This window comes from Odocoileus virginianus, chromosome 4 (assembly GCF_023699985.2).
Source record: "Odocoileus virginianus isolate 20LAN1187 ecotype Illinois chromosome 4, Ovbor_1.2, whole genome shotgun sequence".
NCBI lineage: Eukaryota > Metazoa > Chordata > Mammalia > Artiodactyla > Cervidae > Odocoileus > Odocoileus virginianus.
In genome coordinates this window covers 66,560,589-66,573,445 of record NC_069677.1, presented here as the reverse complement: position 1 = coordinate 66,573,445, position 12,857 = coordinate 66,560,589, and the positions used below count along the sequence as shown (strand labels likewise).

At 41.8% G+C, this 12,857-nt stretch overlaps 1 pseudogene; it reads right to left on the bottom strand.

The window, feature by feature from the left end:
* Positions 1 to 11,625: 11,625 nt before the first annotated feature.
* Positions 11,626 to 12,340, bottom strand: LOC110149756 (transcription factor BTF3 pseudogene; annotated as a pseudogene).
* Positions 12,341 to 12,857: the final 517 nt, after the last annotated feature.

The window sequence follows — 12,857 nt, the reverse complement described above, 5'->3', positions numbered from 1 at the left end:
GGCTAATTCATTTCAATGTATGACAAAAACCACTGCAATGTTGTAAAGTAATTAGCCTCCAACTAATAAAAATAAATGGAAAAATATAAAAATAAAAATAAATTATATACAAGGGATATATAAAAGACAAAATGATTCAGAAAATCTGAAAAAAAACAAAAAAGCAGAGGGCATAACCTAACTACCAGACAAGGTTAAGTTCAGTGCATGATACATTAAGCAATACCAAGACAGACACAGTTTAGAAGGCTAAAAAGTGCAACTCACAGTGAATATATAGCAGTTATGAATATCAATGCAACAGACACATAGAAGCAGCAGTCAAAAAAAAAAAAAACTGTATTTATAGCACATGCAAGGAGAAATGGGCTAAAAAAAAAAAAAGGCAGGGAAATTTTAGTTCCTGTCTCAATCTATAACAGATCAAGTATATTAAAATAGTAAATCAGTATATAGATGACCTAAATAACATAAATGTACCCTAGATCTGGTTGATATATATTGAGCACTATACCCATAATACCCTTGCAATTCACAAGAAATCCATTCACAATTTAAGTCACAAAATAGTACCTACAACAGATAGATCTCAATTAGATGTTCTTCTTCAGCTCACCTAACATCAGTCAGTCCTCCAGCATCAGGTCTGTCCAATCAAGGCTTTCTTGATTTCATTGTCCCTCATCTGTATCTTGTCCGCTGGAGAATGGTGGATGAGAAGCCACAGGACAATAGAACACAGACATTGTGGTTGTGATGCCACACGGGGCTCTCCTGAAGCCTGTGTGTGTGCCTGGTGCTGACCCTTACATCCCTCTATCTAGTTCCGCATTTCTCTTTGAACCTCAGTCTCTTCATCAGAAAAACAGTACTTGTGTTGCATGCATGCTATGTCACTTCAGTCATGTCTGACTCTTTGCAACCCTATGGACTGTAGCCTTCCAGGCTCCTCTGTCCATGGGATGTTCCAGGCAAGAATACTGGAGTGGGTTGCCATATCCTCCTCCAGGAAATCTTCCTCACCCAGGGTTTGAACCCACATTTCTTATGTCTTCTGCATTGGCAGGTGAGTTCTTTACCATTAGAGCCACATAGGAAGCCCATTTACACAGTTAGTGTAAAAATGCAAACCAGCTCTGTCTATTGCAAGTATAACAGGAGATAATATGTTAAGTCATTAAGAGTTAGATTATGAGAAACGTCATATTCTAGACTTAGGCTGACAATAGAAATACAATGCAAGCCACATGTCAATTTTAGATTTTTCTAATATTTCTATTAAAATTTTAAAGTAAAAATTATTAATTAGAATCATCCTTTAACTCTACATATCCAAATATTATAATTTCAGCATGCAATTAATTAAAAACGAAATTAATTAAAAAATGAAGCATGTCATAGTCTTATTTTTTTCTCTTGTACTAGGTCTTTGAAATTCTGTGTATATTATACACTTCTCACACCTCTCATTTCAGAGTGAACACATTTCAGGTGTTCAGTAGCTACATGCAGATGCCACTGGACAGCCCAGCTCTAGACTAAAGTTGGACTTCATTCTATGGACGACAGAGAGCCATGATGAATTCTCACCAGAAGAGCAATAAGCACAAACAAGCAGTTTAAGGAGCTTTAATCTGGCTTGGGCTAGGGGCAGAGCTGTTCTGCTTCAGTGATCCAAGCAGTAGACCGAGCGACAGCAGCTCTATATTCTGTCTCCCTGGCATCTACACAAGACCTGAGAAGGAGAGTCCTGAGTAATTGGTTGGATGCAGCCATCAATCAGCAAGTCACCTGGACCAGTGGCTGCCTAGATCTGTAGAGCAAGCTAGAGAAGGGTCAAGATGAGTCTGAAGGTCAGAGCCTGGGATCAGGGCAGAAGGATAGGGGCACTGCAAGAGAAAGAAACCAGATGAGGACCTGGGAAGGTGACAAAACGACCCTCCCCTCAGACCTGGACAGAAGCTGCTGAGACTGAATGACTGGCGAGAGGGGATGAGGGAACTGGAGCTCGAAAGATGGAAGTCACTGGAGCAGCCATCTCCAGGGGGCTTATGTGCATGTAGTAGTGACCAGGGAAAAAGTCAAGTTCATGTGGACATTCCAGTTCTCAGATTATTGGAACAGCTAGGAGGGGTTGGCTGGAGACGGGAAAAATGGTTTGGAGAAATCTTGAGCAGCGGGTTTTAGGCAGCTGATGTTTGCTGAGGGAGGCAGCGCACCCTCCACCCCAGAGCCCTGGTCCAACCATTTGCATTTCATGATCCAATCGTGTTCTCCAGGGACCTGGGGTGAGACAGCTCAGGCAAGCAGCTGTTTTCACTTTAGCAGTTTTAGACCAAAGCCTGCAGCCCATGAGCTATGTCTGTGACACAGGTAATGAGTCAAGGATGGAAAACGAGCTAACATACGTGGCCATTCCCTGACGACGCATGCTCAGTGTGCTGCCTGTAATGGAGATGCCAGCAGGACACCCCCACTCTCTGCCTCTTGTCTTCCCTTCGCTGGCTTTGTTCTCTTGGGCGCTCTGCTGCAGGAGCTCCAAGCAAGCATGTTATAGCCTCACAGCTAATGAGGAAAGAAAGTCTTTCTGCCAGCTGCAGCTAGCAGAAGCTTGGAGAAGCACTCAGGCTGGCCAGGCTTGGGTCACATGCCCTTTCCTAGGCTGTAACTATGGCCATGTGGTGGAGAGCCACTGCTGGTCCAGCAAGGTCAACATGCTGTATCCACTCTTGCCTGGGTGTGTTTCTATAGGAAACAAGAGTTTCAGGTGCTAAGCAACCAAAACATCAGCCTCTCTAGTCACTGATAGGAAGGCTGCAACAAACAAGGAGTCCAACCACCTAGCTTGGATCTCATTCATTACTATTGATTCAATGAGTATGTATATTGCATTGGATACAGGGTAGGAACTAAAACAGACATGATCGCTGTGATCATGGTCATACAACCTACTGAGAAAGGCAGACAGTAAACAAGTTAAGCAGACAAATAGTTGCTAACTGTGACAAGTGCCTTGAAAGAAACCAACAGGGTGAAGTGAGGAAGAAAACTAGGCAGCTATTTGGGTAGAGGTTTTAGAGAGAACTCAGAGGAGAAGCCAGTAAGCTGTGATCAAGACTAAAAAGGAGCTGAAGGGAGAATGAAGGGAAGATGGTTCCAGGCTTGGGGAGGAGCTCTGTGTTCAGAAGCCCTGAAACAGGAAAGATACTGCCCCACATGGGAGACTGAAAGAAGTCCAGTGTGGCTGGAGCCCAGTGGAAAGGCAAGAGTGGGAAGATCTGCCTCTTAAAAGTAGGCGCAGTCCAACCACACAGGGCCTTCCAGGCAGGAAAGGAGTTCAGGTACTGCAAGGCTAGAAAAGGACCTTTAACCCTCAGAGTACTATGATGTGACTTGTATTTTAAACGAGTGGAGGGACTCCCCTGGTGGTCCAGTAGTTAGGAATCCACTTTCCAATGCAGGGGATGCAAGTTCAATCCCTGGTCAGGGAACTAAGATCCCACACGCCACGAGGCAGCTAAGCCTGAGCACCACAATGGGAGAGAAGCCTGCATGCCACAATGAAGATTCCGTGTGCTGCAGCTAAGACCAGAGGCAGCCAAATAAATAAATATTAAAATAGTGGAAACAGATTAGGTAAGCAGCTGTGATTGCAGGAATTCAACAAAAGTTGACACGGCTGAAACTACAATAATGGCAGTGGAAAAAAAATGGAAAGATGAGAAATAAATTTGGGGAAATGAAAGGAGGCAGGGCTTGCAGGGGTGGAAGCATGGTTTGAGGGAGAGAGAAGAATTGTAGGAGATTCCTTGGACTAAGCAGTTGGATGAATGGTGGGATCATTTACTGAGAGGGGACAAATTGGAGTCAAGTCATTTAGATATGGTAGAGATGTAGGGCTCAGCTTTGGACAGCTAATTTTGAGATACCAAAATGTTAAAGAGACATTTGGATATTTAAGTCTTGGTTCATCAGAAATTTGGGCTAGTGATAGAAATCAAGTATATATCAAAACATACAAGATATTTTTTTTTTCACAATAACCTTTTATTTTTATTTTATTTTTTTTCTTTTCCATTTATTTTTATTAGTTGGAGGCTAATTACTTTACAGCATTGCAGTGGTTTTTGTCATACATTGACATGAATCAGCCATGGATTTACATGTATTCCCCATCCCGGTCCCCCCTCCCACCTCCCTCTCCATCCCATCCCTCTGGGTCTTCCCAGTGCACCAGGCCTGAGCACTTGTCTCATGCATCCAACCCAAAACATACAAGATATTTAAAAGTGAGGGCATCAATGAGATTATTTAGGGCGTGACTATGGGAGTAAATGAGAAGAATATCTAAGATGAACTCACAGGAAACTTAAAACCTAGAGATGGAAGAGGAGAGACAACAAAAGAGATGGAAGAAGATCAGTCGAATAGGAGGGAAACTAGGAGAGAATGATTCCATAGATGCCAAAGGAGAGCATGTTTCAAGGAAGAAGAATCAGTGTATCGGCGCTGCTGAGAGGTCGAGTACAGGGTGAACAGAAGAGTGCCATTGAATCTGGCAAGATGGAAATGTTGGAGAGCTTTGACAAAAGCAATTTTCAATTGAGGATAAGGGTGACATCTGGACAGAGGTGGTCAGAAAGCCAGTGGGGATGGAGAGCATGGAGACAACGTGTGTATACACCCTTTCAAGTTTTGTGAGAGAAGTGGGTTAGTGAAATGGCAGCTGAACAGAGATTCAAAAGCAAAGGACACCTTTAAGTAATTGGAGAGAGATACAAAGAAGCGCTTCCTTTATCTGTTTTATAAACTGTCTGCAGTAAGTTCTTATTTGAACACTGTTCTTAGTAGTATATTCCAAGGTCCTTTCCATATCTGTCATTCTAAAGTTCTACAACTATTCCTGTTTCAAAGGTCAGAAAGAAAATATCCAAGACTGGTGTCAGTCTATTCAGGCTGCTGTAACAAACTGCTGTGGACTAAGTGGCTTAAACAATAAACATTTGTTTCTGACTGTTCTGGAGGCTGGTGTTCAAGACACCAGCAGATATATACCATCTGGTGAAAGCCCTCCTCCCGATTCATAGACAGCTGTTTCTCATTGTGTCATTACATGATAGAAAGATGAGGAGAAATCTCTTCAGTCTCTTTTTGTTGTTGTTTGGTTGCTAAAGCTGTGTCTGACTCTTTGCAACCCCATGGGGTTTCTCTAGGCAAGATTTTCTAGGCAGGAATACTGAAATGGGTTACCATTTCCTTCTCCAGGGGATATTCCTGACCCAGAGATGAAACCCATGTCTCCTGCTTTGACAGGTAGATTCTTTACCACTGAGCCACCAGGAAAACTGGGTTCTCATTTAGAAGGGCACTAATCCCATTCAAGAGGGCTCCATCCTCATGACCTAATCAGCTCCCAAAGAGCCCCACCTCCTAAACCATCACATTGTGGATTAGGTTGCCACATATGAATTTGGAGGGGACACAAACATTCCCTCTATAGCAACTGGTATCTAAATAGCAATTCCTCCTCTTCTCAATTCATTGGGTCCTTAATTTACCCATTCATTTCCCTACAAGGTGAGTCACAAGGGCAACAAATTTTGTTCTTTTTCACAGATAAGCACATAACAAGTGCTTAATAAATATTTGCTGAATGAATAAACAAATAGGTGGATGTTGTAAACCATCAGAATGCCTACACATGCAGAACTCATTCAACACTTACTCAATAAACATTAAGCATCTGTCATGTGCCGGGCTCTATGCTAAGCACACCTCAGTCAGCTCCTCCTTAAAGTGTGAAAAAAAGACTCTAACTGCTTCACAAGACCATTGTGAGAATCAAATAAGAACTGTGGGCTTAAAAAAAAGAAAAGAAAAGAAACCTTGGCAAATGCTGTAGTACTTTGGAAAGATAAAATGTTCTTAAACATGACTCCTGCCCTCAAGCAGCTTGTGGTAAAATTAAAGAAATAAGAAACACAGGAAGTGGATGAATCACTGCTTCAGTTCAGTTCAGTCACTTTGTGTGCGCCTCTTTGTGACCCCATGGACTACATGCAGCATGCCAAGCCTCCCTGTCCATCCCCAACTCCCAGAGTTTACTCAAACCTGTGTCTATTGAGTCGGTGATGCCATCCAACCATCTCATCCTCTGTCATCCACTTTTCCTCCTGCCTTCAATCTTTCCCAGCATCAAAGTGTTTTCAAATGAGTCAGTTCTTCACATCAGGTGGCCAAAGTATTGGAGTTTCAGCTTCATCATCAGTCCTTCCAATGAATATTCAGGACAGATCTCCTTTAGGATGGACTGGTTGGATATCCTTGCAGTCTAAGGGACTCTCAAGAGTCTCCAACACCACAGTTCAAAAGCATCAATTCTTCCTCACTCAGCTTTCTTTATAGTACAACTCTCAGGACTACTGGAAAAACCATAACTTTGACTAGACGGATCTTTGTTAGCAAAGTAATGTCTCTGGTTTTAAAAGTTTTTTTTAATGTTTTTTAATATGCTGTCTAGGTTGGTCGTAACTTTTCTTCCAAGGAGTGAGCGTCTTTTAATTTCATGGCTGCAGTCACCATCTGCAGTGATTTGGGAGCCCCCAAAAATAAAGTCAGCCACTGTTTCCAATGTTTCTACATCTATTTGCAATGAAGGGATGGGACCGGATGCCATGATCTTGGTTTTCTGAATGTTGAGCTTTAAGCCAACTTTTTCACTCTCCTCTTTCACTTTCATCAAGAGACTCTTTAGGTCCTCTTCGCTTTCTGCCATAAGGATGGTGTCATCTGCACATCTGAGGTAACTGATATTTCTCTGGACAGTCTTGATTCCAGCTTGTGCTTCATACAGCCCACAGTTTCTCATGATGTACTCTGCATATAAGTTAAATAGGCAGGGTGACAATATACGGCCTTGACCCACTCCTTTCCCTGTTTGAAAACAGTCTGTTGTTCCATGTCCAGTTCTAACTGTTGCTTCCTGACCTGCATACAGATTTCTCAGGAGGCAGGTGAGGTGGTCTAGTATTCCCATCTCTTTAAGAATCTCCCGGAGTCTGTTGTGGTCCGCACAGTCAAAGGCTTTGGCATGGTCAATAAAGCAGAAATAGATATTTTTCTGGAGCTCTCTTGCTTTTCGATGATCCAACAGATGTTGGCAATTTAATCTCTGGTTCCTCTGCCTTTTCTAAAACTACCTTGAACATCTGAAGTTCACAATTCACTTACTGTGTGTTGAAGCCTGGCTTGGAGAATTTTGAGCATTTACTTTACTGGCGTGTGAGATGAGTGCAATTGTGCAGTAGTTTGAACATTGTTTGGCATTGCCTTTCTTTGGGATTGGAATGAAAACTGACCTTTTCCAGTCCTGTGGCCACTGCTGAGTTTTCCAAATTTACTGCCATATTGAGTGCTGCACTTTAACAGCATCATCTTTTAGGATTTGAAACAGCTCAACTGGAATTCCATCACCTCCACTAGTTTTGTCCATAGTGATGCTTCCTAAGGCCCACTAGACTTCATATTCCAGGATGTCTGGCTCTAGGTGAGTGATCACACCATCATGGTTATCTGGGTCGTGAAGATCTTTTTTGTACTGTTCTTCTGTATATTCTTGCCACCTCTTCTTAATAGCTTCTGCTTCTGTTAGGTCCATTAATGCTTCTGTCCCTTATTGTTCCTATCTTTGCATGAAATATTCCCTTGGTATCTATAGTTTTCTTGAGGAAATCTCTAGACTTTCCTATTCTATTGTTTTCCTCTGTTTCTTTGCACTGATTGCTGAGGAAGGCTTTCTTATCTCTCCTTGCTATTCTTTGGAACTCTGCATTCAAACATCTATATCTTTCTTTTTCTCCTTTGCCTTTCATTTCTCTTCTATTCACAGATATTTGTAAGGCTTCCTCAGACAATCATTTTACCTTTTTGCATTTCTTTTTCTTGCGGATGGTCCCTACCTCCTGACAATGTCACAAACCTCTGTCCATAGTTCATCAGGCACTCTATCAGATCTAATCCCTTGAATCTACTTGTCACTTGACTGTATAGTCATAAGGGCTTTGATTTAGATACTACCTGAATGGTCTAGAGGTTTTCCCCACTTTCTTCAATTTCAGTCTGAATTTGGCAATAAGGAGTTCATGATCTGTGCCACAGTCAGGTTCCAGTCTTGTTTTTGCTGACTGTATAGGGCTTCTCCATCTTTGGCTGCAAAGAATATAATCAATCTGATTTCGGTGCTGACCATCTGGTGATGTCCATGTGTAGAGTCATCTTTTGTGTTGTTGGAAGTGGGTGTCGGCTATGACCAGTGTGTTCTCTTGGCTAAACTCTATTAGCCTTTGCCCTGCTTCATTCTGTACTCCAAGGCCAAATTTGCCTGTTACTCCAGGTGTTTCTTGACTCCCTACTTTTGCATTCCAGTCCCCTATAATGAAAAGGACATCTTTTTAGGGTTTTAACTCTAGAAGGTCTTGTAGGTCTTCATAGAACCATTCAACTCAGCTTCTTCAGCATTACTGGTCGGGGCATAGACTTGGATTACCATGATATTGAATGATTTGCCTTGGAAATGAACAGAGATCATTCTGTTGTTTTTGAGATTGCATCCAAGTACTGCACTTTAGACTCTTCTGTTGACCATGATGGATACTCCATTTCTTCTAAGGTATTCTTGCCCACAGTAGTAGATATAATGGTCATCTGAGTTAAATTCACCCATTCCAGTCCATTTTAGTTAGTTGATTCCTAAAATGTCAATGTTTACTCTTGCCCGCTCCTGTTTGACCACTTCTAATTTGCCTTGATCCATGGACCTAACATTCCAGGTTCCTATGCAATATTGCTCTTTACAGCATCAAACTTTACTTTCATCACATCCACAACTGGGTATTGCTTTTGCTTGGCTCCATTTCTTGATTCTTTCTGGAGTTATTTCTCCACTCTTCTCCAGTAGCATATTGGGCACCTACAGACCCAGGGAGTTCATCTTTCAGTGTCATATCTTTTTTCCTTTTCATACTGTTCATGGGGTTCTCAAGGCAAGACTGCTGAAGTGGTTTGCCATTCCCTTCTCCAGTGGGCCACGTCTTGTCAGAACTCTCCACCATGACCCATCTGCCTTGGGTGGCCCTACACAGCATGGCTCATAGTTTCACTGAGTTAGACAAGGCTGTGGTCCATGTGATCAGATTGGTTAGAATCACTGCTTAATGGGAACCAAAGTGTGTGCATCAGGCACTGGGTGTTTTACATGCCTTCTCTCACCTAACTGTTACACCCACACCCTGAAGTGAGCACTGTCACACCCATGATGTAGATGCAGAGACTGATGTCTGAGAGGGTAAGTAAATTGCAGAAGCTACCCAAAAAGAGATTAAAATGCGTGAACATCTAGGTCTATTTTCAAACCCCGTACCTTTTCAAGAAAACATTTTCTTTCACACAAAAGTAAATCTCAGGAAACATTTAAAACTGTGTCCCAGGACTTCCCTAGTGGTCCAGTGATTAAGAATCTGCCTGCCAATGCAGGGGACACAGGTTCAATCTCTGGTCTGGGAAGAGCCTTCATGCTGTGGAGCAACTAAGCCTGTGGGCCACATCTATTGAGCCTGTGCTCTAAAGTCCAGGAACCACAACTATGGAGCCCACATTCCACAACTAATGAAGCCTGGTGCCCTAGAGCCCATGCTTCCCAACAAAAGAATGAGAGTGAGAAGCCCTCAAACCTTGATGAAGAGCAGCCCTCATTGACTGCAACTGGAGAAAGCCCACTCACAGAAGCAAAGACACAGTTCAGCCATACATGAACAAATAAATAAATAACTTTAAAAAAAGAAAATCTTATCCCTAGGTAACTAATACGGAGCCACTGTATAGTACAGGGAACTTCACTCAATACTCTCTAATGACTTATATAAGAAAAGGATTAAAAAAGAGGGAATATATGTAAATGCATAACTAATTCACTTTGCTATACAGCAGAAACTACCACATATTGTAAATCAATTATAGTCCAACAAAAATTAATTTTAAAAAATCGTGTCTCTGAATATTGGGAATAGGATGAGTGAGGGAGTCAGCAACTATTGCTTACCCCATGTTTATTGAACACTAATCTCTGTGTATGTATTACATCATTTATTTCTTGTATGTGGTATAGGGTCTGCCCGCATTTTGTATACTAACACAAAAGTCACCTGAAGTCTCTAATCCACTGGTATTTAACTAAAGTTAGCTCAAACAGTTCCCCTCACTCTGTGGAAAACCTAATGCCCTTTTCAAGATTTTTTTAAACATTCCTAGTGTTCACATTCTTGAGTCAAATTCCAGTTCCAAACAAACTCACCTCACCACACCCACCATCAGCAACTTATCTCCTGCTCCTGCTAAGTACCACCCAAATGTAAGATACAGATTCTTTATTTCAGCAAACCACTCACACAAGGCATTAACAAGTACATGGCAGGCTTTGCAGTATGTTTGGGGAGACACTGTAGGTTTACAACTCAGCAACACAGCTTCAGATTGACTATCAGGGGGATTAAGAGGTACAAACTACTATATATAAAGTAAATAAGCTAAAAGGATATATTGTACAGCACAGAGAACATAGCCAATATTTTATAATAACTATAAATGGAATATAACCTTTACAAATTGTGAAGCACTAGGTTGTACAACTGAAATGTATGTAATATTGTACATCAACTGTATCTCAATAATATATGCATGTATCTAAATCAAATAAAGAAGGCTGAGTGCCAAAGAATTGATGCTTTCGAATTGTGGTACTGGAGAAGACTCTTCAGAGTCCCTAGGACAGCAAGGCGATCAATTGCAAACCAGACAATCTTAAAGGAAATAAACCCTGAGTATTCATTGAAAGGACTTATGCTGAAGCTGAAGCTCCAATACTTTGACCACCTTATTCAAAGAGTCAACTCATTGGAAAAGATCCTGATGCTGGGAAAGATTGAGGGCAAGAGGAGCAGGGGACAACAGAGGATAAGATGGTTGGATGGCAAAACTGACTCAACAGACATGAGTTTGAGCAAACTCTGGGAGATAGTAAAGGACAGGGAAGCCCGGAGTGCTGCAGTCCATGGGGTCACAGAGTCAGACACGACTTATCAATTGAATAACCACAATCTAAATTAATAAATCAAATAATATAAAGTTTAAAAACGTAACTGCCAGACATCTCTGCTCATCTCATTGTATCATTATTTCAGGAGCCTCTGGAGGGATTTCACTCTTCTGTTTTCTCTAGAGGCTCCAAGCTTTATCTCAAAACACTCTTCATTTGTGATTCCCCCTAGTGGACACTTATGGAATTTCCTCCTAGCACCTCTTTTTTTTTTTTTTTAACTGTCATTTTAAATCTAATCAGATTCCATTCATCATTATCAGTCATATTACATGCCATGATTAGCTTTCTATAAACAATTTTGCCTTCTGTGTACAAATTGGTATCAATGAAATAAAAAATAAAACCATATACTAGGCAAAGAACTTTATTTATCTTTGTCTCAAACTTTATCCTTAGGCTTCTTCAGCTTCATTAGCTGCAAAGAATAAATTGTATATAAGCAAAAACTGAAAAGAGCTGCAGTGTCCAGGGGCTTAGGCTTAAAAATATTAGAGATCTAGATTTTATCAGATCCATAAACAAAATTTTAAAAAGCAGTCATAATATAAAATAGCAGCTCCCAGTAACTTCCTCAAGATTCATCTTCTTCAGAAGTTAACTCAGTTCAGTTTGCTTCGTTCTTGGAAGCCTCATCAAAATTCTCCACAAGATCTGGAACTTCATCATCATCCTCCTCCAGTGGCAAGTGGTGCTTTTCCATCCATGGATTGTTTGGGCAGAGCTTCAGCCAGTCTCCTTAAACTGGTCAGACTGTCGGCACCAAGCTGGTTTAAGATGCTGGGGAGCATTTCTGTCAGTTGCTTTGTCTCAGCATGGCCTGTAATGGTGAAAGTGTTTGCTGCCAGAGATGCCTGAACTTTAGGGTTGTTAAAGTGGATCACTGTTCCTTGATTTGTGAACATATTCACCTCTTCAATACCAGAGATATTGTTTACCCCTAACTTCTTTAAAGAGAACTGAAGTTTTTTGTCATCTGCTGTGGCTGTTCTATGAACCACCTTCTTCTTTCTGCGAGCAGTTCCTTTCCCACCAATGCGCACTTGTGCCTGCAGTTTGGCGAGTTTCTCCTGGTTCATGATAGTTTCTTTCATCTTGTTGGAGCGGAAATGGGGCCGTGCGGGGGACTAGGGTTGGCGCTCAGGTGGTCTCGGGCAGACCAGCTGAGGTTAGGCGCACACACATGGGGACGCAAGATGGCAGCTAGCCTCCTAGCACCTCTTCATCTAAATCCCAGTCCCATATCCACCCACTGGGAGTACTGCTTAGCTATCACCTGACCCCCAGTGACTGGTCAAGGTGTGACTGTCAAATCCATATTCAGCCGAAGAGACTGTTCCCTGAGACTTTTGGACTTGGATCAGAGAGGTAATCAGGTCAGCCTCCCATTAGTCACGGGGGCTGTAACATATAACTTTCTGGAGATGCTGGCTACAATACTCTAGGAGGTAAAGAAAGTCACTTTGCAGGAAGACAATGAAGCATATTTACAAAAAGGAGTCAAGGAGAGAAATAGTAAGAGATGGAGAAAGAAAGAGTCTTGACAATATCCAACATGATGGTTTTGGATTTCCAGGAACCCAGCCATGTTCCCGTGTAGCCCCATCCCAGACTCTGGTCTTCTAGTTGCAGGAACCATAGAAGACTTTGAAGCATTGGTCTTTCTCCTCTCTTCCTTCCACATTTGTATGTAAATGAGAGCAGTAGA